Source organism: Chelonoidis abingdonii, chromosome 5 (assembly GCF_003597395.2).
Source record: "Chelonoidis abingdonii isolate Lonesome George chromosome 5, CheloAbing_2.0, whole genome shotgun sequence".
Classification (NCBI taxonomy): Eukaryota; Metazoa; Chordata; order Testudines; family Testudinidae; genus Chelonoidis; species Chelonoidis abingdonii.
In genome coordinates, this window is record NC_133773.1 from 141,737,744 (window position 1) to 141,752,600 (window position 14,857).

The window sequence follows — 14,857 nt, forward strand, 5'->3', positions numbered from 1 at the left end:
GGGCTTAATAGAGCAATGTCAACACCTTAAATTACAGCTATAAACAAACTGGAAGCCAATGCAATGATCAGAGTCCAGGCATAATATGCTCCATATGAGAAAAAACATGGTAAGCAAGCAGACAACTTTAGTGAGCACAAACTAAAGTTTCTGAATGATCTTGAGCACATCACAGCAATCCAGTCTGAGGGTGACAAAGGCCTTGTACGTTCATGTGAGGTATGCATCCAAGAGGTAATTATTTTGGGACATTACTATAGAATACTGACTTACTGTTTTAACAGTGATCAAAGATACCTGTCAAGACAAAAGGGAGGACTTGAATGCCAGACACTTGATTCTCAGACATTTTCTTGCTTTTATTGTGCTCATAAAAAAATAAAATAAAAACCTCATGCAGGAATTTAGCAGAATGTCTGAGAAGTAAAGTTACCTTCCATCTTAAAATTGGTCAAAGCATCTCCAGTATTTACAAATCGTGACAGACAATTTGCTCTCTGAAGAGTTTTCGTTTATTCTCAGACATGAACGAAAAAGCATTGTCCAGTATAAATGAAAATGTGCTGCAGTAGTGTAGCCTAGTGATCACAGCACAGGGCAGGGGCCAAAACCCCTAGGTTCTATTCTGAGCTTTATTAATGATTCACTATGGGGAATTAAGTCATACACTTCATTACTCTGTGTCTCAGTGTACTGTATGTAGGGAGGACTAATCTCTCCCTCACATTCATATTGTGAAAATTAACATTTGCAAAGCTTTGGATTTCTTCATGGGTAACAGGTGTTATAAAAAGGCAAAATATTGGATTTTAATGGCTAGAAATCCGGTGAGGTCTCATGCAAGCACTGGGAATTGAAAATATTGACCCCTGATTGCATGCAAAAGAGATTCTATAGAGATTTTTCCCAGTGACCAAGTGTGCATGCCAATCTCCTGGCTCCAAAGCCTTGCTATTTCCTTTTTGGCATTCCGACCAACATCTGATAACACAGCTCCAGTGAGTGTTCCAGTGACAGATATCTTGAGTCACACGTTATGCAATCCTTATCCTCAGCAGGATGCTAGTAAGAGCCTATTAAATCTGCCCACACAACATGTCTAATGCTTAAGCAGAAAGTGTTAGGAAATTATGATGGATTTATAGAGCATTTCTCTAGATTTCACATGAATTGGGGAAAGTTCCTTATGGAAAATGTAAAACTAATTGTGGATTTTCCTGCTCAGATAATGTTTAAAGGTATACGTTTTTCCGTAATGAAACCAGAGGTTCACAACTCAAAACTGACATTTCTAGCAAGCGTCTCTAGGGAATAGCCTGTGAACTGGTAAATCAGTTGCCTTACTAAACCTCCTGTTAAGCTAAAACATAGCATTCTTTGGGTTATGCGCTAAGTTTAAAAAAAGAAAAAATAAGTGAATTTAGAGGATGTGAAAGCTGTCTGATTGGCAGATCTGGAAGATGAAGTCATTCCTTTACCCAGAGAATAAGGATAGCAACAGCTGTGCAAGCATCTGCCATGATCTACCAGTCAGCTTAACTTCTGTACCCGGAAAGATAATGGAGCAAATAACGAAGCAATCAATTTGCAAACATCTAGAAGATAATGTGATAAGTAACAGTCAGCATGGATTTGTCAAAAACAAATCATGTCAAAACAACCTGATAGCTTTCTTTGACAGGGTAACAAGCCTTGCGGATGGGGGGAAGTGGTAGACATGGTATATCTTGACTTTAGTAAGGCTTTTGATACTGTCTCACATGACCTTCTCATAAACAAACTAGGAAAATGCAACCTAGCTGTAGCTACTATATGGTGGGTACAAAACTGGTTGGAAAACCATTCCCAAAGAGTAATTATCAGTGGTCATTCTGGAAGGCCATAAGGAGTGGGGTCCCGCAGGGATCAGTTCTGGGTCCGGTTCTGTTCAATATCTTCATCAGTGATTTACATAATGGTATAGAGAGTACACTTATAAAGTCTGTGGACGATACCAAGCTGGGAGCGGTTCAACTGCTCTGGAGGATAGGATTACAATTCAAAATGACCTGGACAAACTGGAGAAATGGTCTGAAGTAAATAGGATGAAATTCAATAAGGACAAATGCAAAGTACTCCACTTTGGAAGGAACAATCAGTTGCACGCATACAAAATGGGAAATGACTGTCTAGGAAGGAGTACTGCCGAAAGAGATCTGGAGGTCATAGTGGACCACAAGCTAAATATGAGTCAACAGTGTAACACCGTTGCAAAAAAAGGAAACGTTATTCTGGGATGTATTAGCAGAAGTGTTGTAAGCAAGACAGAAGAAGTAATTCTTCCACTCTACTCCACGCTGATTAGGACTAAATGGGACTATTGTGTCCAGTTCTGGGAGCCACATTTCAGGAAGGATGTGAACAAATTGAAGAGAATCCAGAGAAGAGCAACAAAAATTATTAAAGGTCTAGAAAACATGACCTATGAGGGAAGATTGAAAAATTGGATTTGTTTAGACTGGAAAAGAGAAGACTGAGAGGGAACATGACAGTAGTTTTTTCAAGTATATAAAAGATTGTTACAAGGAGGAGGAAGAAAAATGGTTTTTCTTAACCTCTGAGGCTAGGACAAGAAGCAATGGGTTTAAATTGCAGCAAGGGAGGTTTAAGTTGGATATTAGGAAAAAATTCCTAACTGTCAGGGTGGTTAAGCACTGAAATAAATTGCCTAGGGAGGTTGTGGAATCTCCATCATTGGAGACGTTTTAACAGCAAGTTAGACAAACACCTGTCAGGGATGATCTAGCTAATTAGTCCTGCCACCAGTGCAGGGGACTAGACTAGATGACCTCTCAAGGTCCCTTCCAGTTCTGTGATTCTATGATACCCAGTCAATATGCTTCATCTTTGAGCTACATGGACCTCGAAAGGTTAAGAGGGTTGTTTGGTCTCCATAACCCATTAGATCCTTGGTTTCTGGGCTGAATAAGGCTGCCAGCAAGGAGTTGATTTGTGCCAATTGTGTTGGTGGTTTTGAATACACTGGGCTTGATTGTGCTGGGATGGTTTAACTGTCTGTAAAATAATTATTTAACTGTTTGCGAAGTTTTCCTGCTAATCAATGGGTAGAGGGATGAATTCTCAGGCCATGACTATGGATGCTGGCATAGTACTTATGCTTTCAATTTATCTTCTTCAATGGTATGCTCCAACCCAGGGCACCAACATCAGGCACTGCCATCCAAACTATGTGAATTAAAGACCACATGTCCTACTCTGCAAGTGCTGAGCACCCTCAACGGCCATTGATTTTACCACCTTGCAGAACTCATTCCTTCATTATTTAGGACCTGATCCTGCAGAAGATTCCATGTACACTAACCCTTTGCAGGCCCTTGAAGCATGAAGGATAAAAAAAATCATTTAAAGAATCAAATTTTTATTTAAATTGGATGTTTTTAAATTGAAATGAAATATATTTTTAAAAAAAACTTTAAATTTAATTTTAAATGGGTTTATGACAACCTATGCTAATGCCTAAACTTGATTTGAATTAAATAAAAAAATAATATTAAGTAAATGTTTGCTGCCAACGTTTTAAAGAAAGTCAAACTACTGACCTGCTGGAAGTCACTAGTTAAGCACCTGCAACCATAGTTTGGCCGTGTCTACACTGCCGCAGTAAGTTGACCCAAGTTATGCTACTCCAGTTATGTGAATAACATAGCTGGAGTCAACATAGCTTAAGTGGACTTACTTCGGTGTCTACACCACGCTGCTTTGAAGGGAGATGCTTTCCTGTCGACTTATCTTACTCTTCTCGTTCTGGTGGAGTACCTGAGTTGACTGAAGGGTGCTCTGCGGTTGATTTAGTGGGTCTTCACTAGACTGCTGCATTGACCCTGCTGCATCGATCCCTGGTAAGTGTAGTCATGGCCTTTGTTGAAGCGTTAAACTAGCTTTTGACAGCAGTAGCATATTCTGCAGGTTCAGTTCAGTTTATTCAACTAATTCAGTTCAATAACTAGTTCAAAGTTAAGAAATCAATTGGAAATGGGAAAAGCTTGTTTTCTTCTTCCAATCTAGCAATAAAACTAGGTGAAAGAGCATGAGATCTACAATTTCTAATGTCTTGAAGGCCATGGTGACCAGAAACAACAGTTCAATTCACTAACTATGGTTACTACTTTATTTGTCTGTTAAACCAGTTTGTTTTAAAAGCAAATCAGGGTTGACAGCTTTTTTCCTTATGCTTCCAACACATTTCAAGTAGTGTTATTTAACTAATAAAAACCAGTTTTAAAATGCTGTTTTTGTGCAGTTTTAATTGAATTCCAATTTCCATCCAAACAGTCTGACACAAATCATGAGTAAAAAATGAATCATCTAGTAAATAAGAAATGTATCATTCACCATTTTCTAACATAATACAAAATGTAGAAAAAATAGTCTGGATACGGGTATGTTAATCTATATAATTGCTTAAATAAATGTGTATAGATACAGTGAATCCTCTTGCTTAGCAAAAAGAACTAAATTTAGTGTAAAGCCTGTATTTAGTTGCAAATTAACATGTTTTAATTGTTACCAAGCAATGAGAATCAACCTTTCTTTAGAGAAATAGCTAAAAAGTACAAATACAAAACAAGATTAAAATCAATTATTTAAATCAAGCTTTCCTCCTTGCTGATTTAAATAATGATTAAAATCACTTTGATTTAATACAACACACCCTGCATTGACCTGGTTTAGATGGAAAGTAATGGCACCTGTAAAAAAATAATATATATAAAAAAAGAAGAAAGAGGAAGTTGATAGGAATTGAAGAGAATTGATAAGAGAAGCAAAAGGACACAAGGAGAGCTATATGGCCATCAGAGTTAAGAACAATAAGAAGGAGTTTCTAAAATATATTAGGAACAAAAAGAGTCATGACAATGGCATTGGTCCTTTACTAGATGGAATTGGCAGAATTATCAATAATAATGCAGAAAAGAAGTGTGAAATAAATATTTATTTTCTGTATCTGAGGAAAAAACAGATCTTATAGTCTCATCGTATGGTGACATATTCCAGAGAAACTAACGGAATGGAAAACAGACGCAACTAAATTTAGATATTTTTAAATCAGCAGGTCCAGATAACTTGCATCCAAGAGTTTTTAAAGAGCTGGCTGAGAAGCTCACTGGACCATTAATGCTGATTTTCAATAAGTTTTAGAGTACTGGGGAAGTTCCAGAAGACTGGAAGAAAGCTAATGTGCCAATTATTAAAAAGGATAAACGGGTACACCTGGGTAATTATAGGCCTGTCAACCTGACATTGAGCCCAGACAAGATAATGGAGGTGCTGCTACTTCATTAATAAAGAGTTAAAGGAGGGTAATGTAATTAATGGAAACCAACATTGATGTATGGAAAATAGAACCTGAAAATTAATATGATATCTTTTTATGATGAGACCACAAGTTTTTGGGGGTAAACATAATAGTGTTGATGTTACATATTTAGGTTTCTCTAAGGCATTTGACTTGGTACTACATGACATTTTGTTTAAAACACTAGTCAGATATAAAATTAACAAGGCACATGTTAACTGGATTAAAAATTGGCTAACTGATAGGCTTCACAATGTAATTGTAAATGGGGAATCATTATCAAACAGTATGTCTTTTAAGGGTCCCATGGGGATTCATTCTTGGATCTATGCCATTTAACATTATCTATGACCTGGAAGAAAACACAAAACCATCACTGATAAAGTCTGCAGATGACACAAATTAGGGGAGTGGTAAATAGTGAAGAGGACAGGTCACTGGTTCAGTGTAATCTGCATTGCTTAGTAAACTGGACATGAGCAAACAATGTTTTTAATATAGCTAAATGTAAATATATATCTAAGGACAAAGAATATTGGGCATACTTACTCGATGGGGGACATTATCCTGGGAAGCAGTGACTCTGAAAAAGATTTGGGGGTTGTGGTGGGTAATCTGCCAAACATATCAGAACCAGTACATAAATCCATTGTATGCCCATACCTTGACTACTGCATACAGTTCTGGACCCCTGTCTCAAATATATATATATATATATATTGTTGCCCTGTTCTGTACCTTTTCCAATTCTCGTGTGTGTGTGTATATAAATATATATAATTTTAAATAGAAGAATTAGGAAAGGTACAGAACAGGGCAACAAAAGTGATGAGGGATATGGAACAGTTTCCATATGAGAAGAGATTAAAAAGACCTGGACTTTTCAGCTTAAAAAAGAGATAGTTAAAGGGGGATATGTTAGAAGTCTATGCAATCATGAATGGTGTGGATAAAGTGATAAAGGAAGTGTTATTTATCCCTTCACATAACAGAAGAACCAGGAGTCACTCAATAAAATTTATAGACAGAAGGTTTGAAAACAAACATAAGAAAGTACTTCTTCACACAACACATAGTGACCTGTGGAATTCATCAATGGCTATTGGCCAGGATGGCCAGGGATGATGCTCCTAGCCTCTGTTTGCCAGAAGCTGGGAATGGGCAACAGGGAATGTATCACTTGAGTACCTGTTCTGTTCATTCCCTCTGGGGCACCCAGCACTGGCCATTGTCAGAAGACAGGAGACTAGGCTAGATGGTCCTTTGGTCTAACCCAGTGTGGCTGTTCTTATGTTTTTATGTTCTTATGTAGGAGATGTTGTGAAGGCCAAAAGTATAACTGGGTTCCAAAAAGAATTAAATAAGTTCATGGAGGATAAGTCCAGCAATGGTTATTCGCCAAGATAGTCAGGGTTGCAACCTTATGCTCTGGGTGCCCCCAAAAGTCTTTAAACCTCTGACTGCCAGACCCTGGGACTGAATGACAGGGGACTGATCACTTGATAATTACTCCGTCCTGTTCATTCCCTCTGAAGCGGCTGGCATTGGCCACTTTCCGAAGACACTAGGCTAGATGGACTGTTGGTCTGACCCAATATAGCCGTTCTTATGAGCTCCCAGTGTGACTCTGTGGCCAAAAGAGCTAATGTGATCCTGGGATTTATAAACATAGGAATCTCCAGTAAGAAAAAAGGGATTGTTTTACCTCAATATTTGGCATTGGTGCAACTGTTGCTGGAATACTACGTCTAGTTCTGGTGCTCATCATTCTAGAAACATGCTAACAAATTGGACAGGGTTCGGAGAAGAGCCATGAGAATCATTAAAGAATTGGAAAATGTGCCCTAGAATGATAGACTCAAAGAGCTCAATCTATTTAGCTTAACAAAGAGAAGGTTAAGAGGTGACTTGATCACAGTCTGTAAGTATCTACATAGGGAAAAAAACAATTAATAATGGACTGTTCAATTTGGTGGAGAAAGGTATAATATGCTCCAATGGCTGGAAATTGAAGCTAGACAAATTCAGACTGGAAATAAGATGTAAATTGTTCACTGTGAGAGTAAATAGCCACTGGAACAATTTGCCAAGGGTGATGCTGGATTCTCCATCATGGGCAATGTTTAAATCAAGATTGGATGTTGTTCGAAAAGCTCTGCTCTAGGAATTATTGTGAGGCAGTTCTCTTGTTATACAGGAGGTCAGACTAGAGCAGTTGTTGGGGAGGGGGGAGAAAAGCTCCAAGTAACTAGGCAATATGGCGTGGGGTCAGAAGTTTACATTCTTAGGCCTGCTAGCTAGCATAAGTACATGTGATCATTTATCATTTTCTTTTGTTCTTTTGTTTGTGGTACAGGAGGTAATCGATCAAAGGGGAGGGGGGGGGGGGGGGTGGGTTCAGTAGTATGGGTTAAGGAATATAGTTAATTAAAAGATCCGGTAGTTAATGAATTTGTAATGATGATTGTAGTACCTGTGACATCTCTGTAACAAGTAAGGTATAAAGACATGGCAACGGATAGTAATCGTGCATGATTTGAGAGTTGCATCTCCGTGCACCTTATTGAGATCAAATAAAGTAATACTAGCCTCTCCACTTCGGTGTGGTTATTTGGGGAAACGCACACCGGGCAAGACGAACCCCAAACCGTTGCTCTCCCTGCAAACAGTTTTGGCGAGCCAGCCAGGAGGTCTGAGGCTGAAAATTAGTCCTTGCCCGACCCTTTCGGTGGCCGACACATTGGACTGTTGCTGATGCCAAGCGCGCACTGGTGATTCATCAGGGCCTCAAGTCTGGTACGGTCGACCCCAAGGGCACAACGTCAAATGCCAAAAAGGTGGAGAAGCTTGGTCCGAGCGACAGTGAGGAACCGGTCTCGTGGCAAGATAGACTTGATTTAAGAGGTTTTAATCTGTTACCTGTTAGGACCTGGGGACGCCCAGGGTCTCCGTAAGGTATGGACAGGAGCAGTCGTCAAGACAAGGTAACGTGCACGCCTTTAGAATGCATTCTAGTGAATTGGAAGGTGTTTGGATGGATCTGATGATTCAGAGTAAACTCGAAAAAGTTCTGTACAGTAGACTGGCACTTAATAACACGATCCTTCAATTACTCCTGTTTTGTCAGCGAACAGGTAGCTTCTGAAGCTGTTTTGTATGGAGAGCTTTTGTAAAAAAAATCCCCACCCTGGCTCTGTTCTCCCCGTCTGGCGAGTGCAAGGATTCAAAAGCAGGTTAGGATGTGCGGGACAGAGGAGGGACTGTCTAGAAAGGGGGAGACCCTATGTCCTGCACTCCTCTCCCTGTTGTACTAAAAACAAGATCAGATGCAGAATGGTACGGGGGCCACTGTGAGTGACTGTTACCCGGAAGACGCCCAGAGTACCGCGTGAGAGCAAAGCTCGTGACCAGGGACTCATCTAACGCAAGCCATGTAATCTAGTGGATCTTTGAGGAGATCGACCCATGGTGGCTGACGGCCTGCATCGTCCGTGAGGAAGCTACCTGGGTCTAGGTGTGTGTGTACCCATTTTCCCTCCCCTTCCTTCCGTGCGGCTACTGACAGTCGATCATCCTCACTGATGGCAGTTAGAGTACAGCGGTCGTCTCCCAGAGACTAGCCGGACGCTCTTTGCTGAAGGAGGTGTAAGGGTTATGGCATCTCTCGTAGCCTCTCCTGTGTGAGTACCCTTACGGGAAAAATCTTAGTTTATGAGCCGCTAGCAGCGGACAGGGCACCCTCTCTGTTGAGTAAGTGGAAAATGGGTGGGGGAACAGTCTAAACTACATGTACGTACATTATGGTCACGACTGCAGGTATTAGAGAATTGGAAGATTACCGCGTGAAAATCCATCTAAAATGCCACTAGAGGACTTCATCTAGATAAGATATAATCTAGGGAGTGTTTAATCACCAAAATAAACCCTGATACAGCGGTGAGCAATTTGTCTATTGAGGAAGAGGACGGGTTAATTTGAAATTCAGCTTGGCCCGGGGATAAAAAGAAAGTTGCTCGCGTTCAAGTCAGAATCAACGCAGGCGAGCTAAGTACAAAGAAAAACTGCTTCGGCCCAGCTGGCTGTGGAAAAAGGAAGATTGACAGAGGTGAACCAAAGCAATATAAATTCCAACAGTGTGCCTTTGTGATCCGGAGCCGGTGTGGCTGGTGACACCAAAGAAGCCACATGGCAGCCGATCTTTTTGTTATCCTGCTAAGTGCTCCCCCCCTTTTATCTGTATAAATAAGATAGTGTGTGTCTTGTATGGTGCTCACATTATCTGGATGTATTAGCAGAGCGCTGTGCTAATAAAACAGAGTGGTCTGACAAACTGTGAGTCCTGAGTCTAACTTTGACCGTCCCTTCTGGCCTTGGAATCTATGAAAATCTATGGGACTCCATGCAGTTGTACGGATCCGCCTGCCTGGATTCTGTTTCAAGACCAAGGCTTTAGTCTGTAAAGCACTCTGAAGATGTAAACCACTAAGGCCCAATCCTGCACCACTGACGTCATTGAAAGTCTGGGCATTGACATCAATGAGCATGTGAATGGGCCTTATGCAAGTGTTAATCATGATAATTATTCTAAAACCATTTGCAAAGCCTTTTTCACTAGGCAGTGGGAGGTTTAAAATCCATACCTGTAACCTCACTTTTAATTGATTGAGCATCCTTATATGATTTAATGGTACAATTACAAAGTCCCACACTTAGATTAACGACATAGCAAGGTAGCCCATTTTCAGAGTTGGATAGGTAACTATGTTAATTGGACTGAGCAATTTTTGTATTTTAAGAAAGGAAAGATCTAAACTTAGTAATATAAGTTTAGCATATAAGCAAAATCCTACTCATCATAACCATCACTCATGTTTATTACATGATCACCGAGAGTCGGATATTACATAGAATCCTTGATATTTGGCTTCTGAACAGTCTAAACTGATCACTGCTGCATTAGTCATGCAATGAATATCTATGAATTTGCATTTCTTACATTCTGTTTCTTCCTCATTTTATGGACTTTTTTTATAAACATCCCTATATTTGGATGGATTTATTTAAATGATCTATGTTTTAATGCTTTGCAAAAATCAGACACACAGGAGAAGCTGTCTATTTAAACACATATTCTTCAGTTGACTGGCTAGTAGCAGAAGCATTAATTGATTTTGCTCTTAATCATGTTACCAAGCCTGATTATTTTAGGAATAAACTCTGCCAAATGGGTTATCTATTTTAGAATGTAATAGCATAATAAATTAAACAGAGCAATTAAATTGAAGTGTGTAGCAAATAACAGACATCTGAAGAATTTCAACAAGAATTGCAGGATATTATCAAAGCAAGAGATGACTATCAAAAGCACATGTATTTTTTGGTAGCATCCAGCTTTCCTGGTTGGTCAGTTCCACATTGTTAAGCAGAAAAATGGACTCTCCTTGAAGAGAGCTTATGATTGTTTTATTATTAATGGGTGCTTTCTATGCAGATCCTTTCATTCTACTCCTGTATCTATCCCAAAGTTCTTTCCAAGCACTAGATAATCACTCCACCCGCCCCGTCGCAGAAATGCAGCCACCTCTGGAGTGCAATGTAGCAGCCTTTTAACAGAGCACAGAAACACAACAGGACTGTTGGCGTCACTAAGCATAACCCTAAGTAACGTGGAAAAGTGGAAGGCAATAAGGATATAAGGTCTCCCTGTTTCAGGCCTCTAGTGAACAAGAGTCCTTCCATGTTTAAACTCAAATCGACCTCAGAGGCTGGCAGAGGGGAAAGGCCAGGTGCACCAGCCCTTATCAGTTGTAAGGCTACTCAAACTGGTATGGAGCAAAAATAATGAAGCCTGCATACTTTTGGTCAAGGGAGAGGAGATAATGGTTTACAAAGACAAGGTCGTAATTCACGCCAGCTTTAATTAACTGTTCAATGTAACTCTACAAGGGGGAGCGGGAGGGGGAAGACAAAGAAAGAAGTGTGTGAGAAAAGAATGCTGCAGCCAGACAGAAGAGGGAGGGGAAACAGGGACTTGCTAGTCAGCGAAAAAAGTTCTCATGGATATAAAGGAACAGACTGTTTGTTTTAGGGGTGCTGGATTTGAGGCATGTCAAGTCTCCCAGCACCACTTTGAGATCTCAAATAAACTGTGCTTGCTTCTCCCCCTGGTGTGTTCATTGGCGCTGAAGCACTCCGGGCAACGGACCACTGTTGTTTGCCTTGGGCACCTCCGGTGTCTGCAACAGGACAGTTTACGGAAGGGAGTGAAAAGAAAATTTTATTCAGCTGAAACACACAGAAGGGGATTTTAGTAGTAACAGTAACTTTGGTAACACTCAAAGACCCCAGTCAGGATCTAGGGCCCATTATGTTTGGGGGTGTACAAATACAGAAAAGAGACATCCCCTGCCTTGAGGCCATTACAGTCTAAGGGAGGCAGAATATAATTACCCAAGTTGCAGTTTGCTGGGACATGCCTTCCCTTGCAAAGGGTGCCATTGGGGCACTACTGATCACCAGCCATAGGCTGAGGCATTGGCTCAGCACTGACCCAGGGAAGAGGGCTTCCTGTTGAATCTCTAGCATGATAACTTTGGAGTGTTTTTCCCAGAGAAATTTGCAAACAGTTTGCCTCTCATTTTCTGTAAAAACATTAGGTGATTTTCGCTGCCAAGTGACGGCCCTGAAGACTAGAGTTCTCCACAATAAGTGCAGACATAGGCAGCACTGCCCTGTAAGCCTTCCACGCACTGCCTCACCGAAGCGCCTAATGGCTGCTGTGAAGACGTTCACTATGGGGAAGCAGACTCCATTTACATTCAGTCCTAAATCAGCCAGTCCTCCTCACTCCAGGTTATCAATTAGTTGTGGTAGGTTTTGCAATACAGATTCTTGTCTGCACTGAGACCATGAAACTTTGTCCCCTTCTTAGGCCACTGATAGCCATCGGATGATATACCTTTCAGATATGCTATCCAATAGGGCTGGATTCAGCCTACCACACTAGAAGTAAAATATGCTATAGCCCGTTAACTATCTCTTGTGCCACCCAGCAACCCTCTCGAAATCTTTTAATAAAAATAGTAATTTCATGTGCCTAGCATCTTCCATCTGTGGATCTTTATAAATATGAATTAATTGAACCTAACAGCCCCTTGAAGCAGGTAAGAACTCAGACAAACTATTACTAGCCTCATCACCTTTTCAGAGATGGAGCAACGGAGGTGAAATGACTTGTCTAAGGCCACACAGCAAATCTGTAGCATAGCCAGGGAAAGAACCCAGTCCTCTAACACAGCTGCCCAAGCTATAATGGTTAACCCCAAGATCATCCTTCTCTTCAGCTTTTGCAGTTTACCACTTTTCCCTTCCATATAAGTGCACAGGACTTGCAGAGCCCTCCAAATTAAATATTAAATAGCTTTACACTGCATGGATCATAGCACGCAGCTGGCTTGAGCCATCATTTCAGAGTTAACTGCTACCAATTCGGGGCTAAACCCTGAGAATGCCGGCTACTGACCTTAGCGCTTACTACTATATCTATTGAAGCTAGATAACAAGGAGTGTTTTCAGGATCAAGCCTTTAAAAAATTCTGGTCCAAATTCTGTGATGGTGTATTGGTAACACTTCGATTGACTTTAATGGAGCTTTGCCAATTTACAATAGCACAGAACCTGGCCCAGTTATGTCTTTGAAAAACCCCAGCTTGTCTGTTCTATTTGCTGTGCCAAATATCTATAATCTGTTTGTTCTCGAATGTTGTTGTTGTTGATTGTTTTAAAGCTGAACCATTATGGAGTTTTTAGTTGCCAGGACAAAATAAAACCCCACAACATAGCCTTTGCGGCTGTACCATCCAGAAGTGCCAGAAGATGCCATCCCCAGAATCCCAGCCAGGTGCTGGGTAAAATGTCAGGAGAAGTTCAGGAGCAAAGGTGGAGCCCACCCCCAGCTAATGACACACATTTGGGGAGTGATTCATTTTTGTTTTCTTTTTTCTTCTTAGCTGCTCTGCTTCCTCCCCCATTCCCCTCCCCTTTCTCTTACAGAAAAAATACAACAAGATGAGTAAGTAAAAGTGCATTTTATTGTCAATTCATGAGTATTTTGTTGTCGCCGGGCCTTCCCCCAGCCCCCAACACATATTCATGGCCGAAGTCTATGAAAGATAAATCTTATCACAAAGGTACCTTCCCTACAGGTCACACTCCCAATCTGGGACTGGGTATGAATCAGCAATCTAGAAGTGACAGATGTCCTGCCAGTCTCCCAAGCCATCCACTGAGTGTTTTTCTTTATTAGGCACAAGTGTCAAGAAGGTAAAATTCACCCCCATATAGACGGCCAGCGTAATACCTGTGCAGCACTTAAGTCTTCAAACAGGACTTAAAGGGCCCATTTGGCCAAGTGCTGGCCCTCTGCACAGCAATCAATTCACCCTACTAAGAAGAGAACTCAACAAGTGTGGTGTGCAAATGTGATCCACGCTAATGCCATGTGGTTCTTTGTGCCCCTCTAGTGACTAGGACACAGAGGTTTATGAGATGGTTCTGCATCCAAAGTTACCACAGTTGTTCTTTTAAGTCAAGCAGTGAAACGTTCATGCTTTTAGATCCAGACACCCTGGGTTCAGTTCCTGTAGAGTATGACCCCTGGAGGGGCACTGTGACACACAGGAGCATGAATCCTTGTTTGCCAGTGTGTCCTTGTCCCCTGCCCCTGTCCTCTGAGCACAGACAATGTCATGCCCTGATCTGCCAGTACCAGTGACTTGTTTGTGTTGCCTGCAACCATGTATAGTCCAGACTCTACTTTATCATCACCTAAGCAGCTTCTCCATTCACTTCCGCCCCCTTCTTTACTGCTCTTCCATTGCATTACCGTCTTCCCTCGATGGTCTCCATTTCTCCTCGACGTGCCCACAGTATGCCAACATTCACTTCTTGATCTTTCATAGTAATGAACACCTCCCTTTTGCCAACTGTTCTGAATCATTTTGGCTGATTCAGCACAAATCTATGATGCTGACACACATCATTATTTTTAGATGCAAAGTTATATGAAGGGATTGCCTCCTCTGAGGTTGTAGCAAGAGACAGCTTTTCCAGTTACATTTGCTGGCTACAGGACTACCATGCAGCTGCACGCAGAACAAATGATAGCCCATGTCTGCCCTTGTTTTATGGCTTGATTCAAATCCCACTGATGTCAGTCGGAGTCTTTCCATTATCTTGGACTTTGCCCTTGGAATTTTAAATCATTTTAACAGCACTATTTTTTGTCTCCCTTTATCTGAAGCAGGTTTTCCTTGGTTCAGTGATGTCACCCAGGGGCCTGTACATCACACTGATATTTTAAAACCTCTAGACTGATCTGAAATAGCTTCTCTGTATTTGAATACATCAAGATTTTAAGGTTTGGTATTGCAGGATGTATCGTGTCGCAGCTAAACACAAAACCCTAGAAAAATTGGAATCCCAGCTCTCTAGTAGGATAAG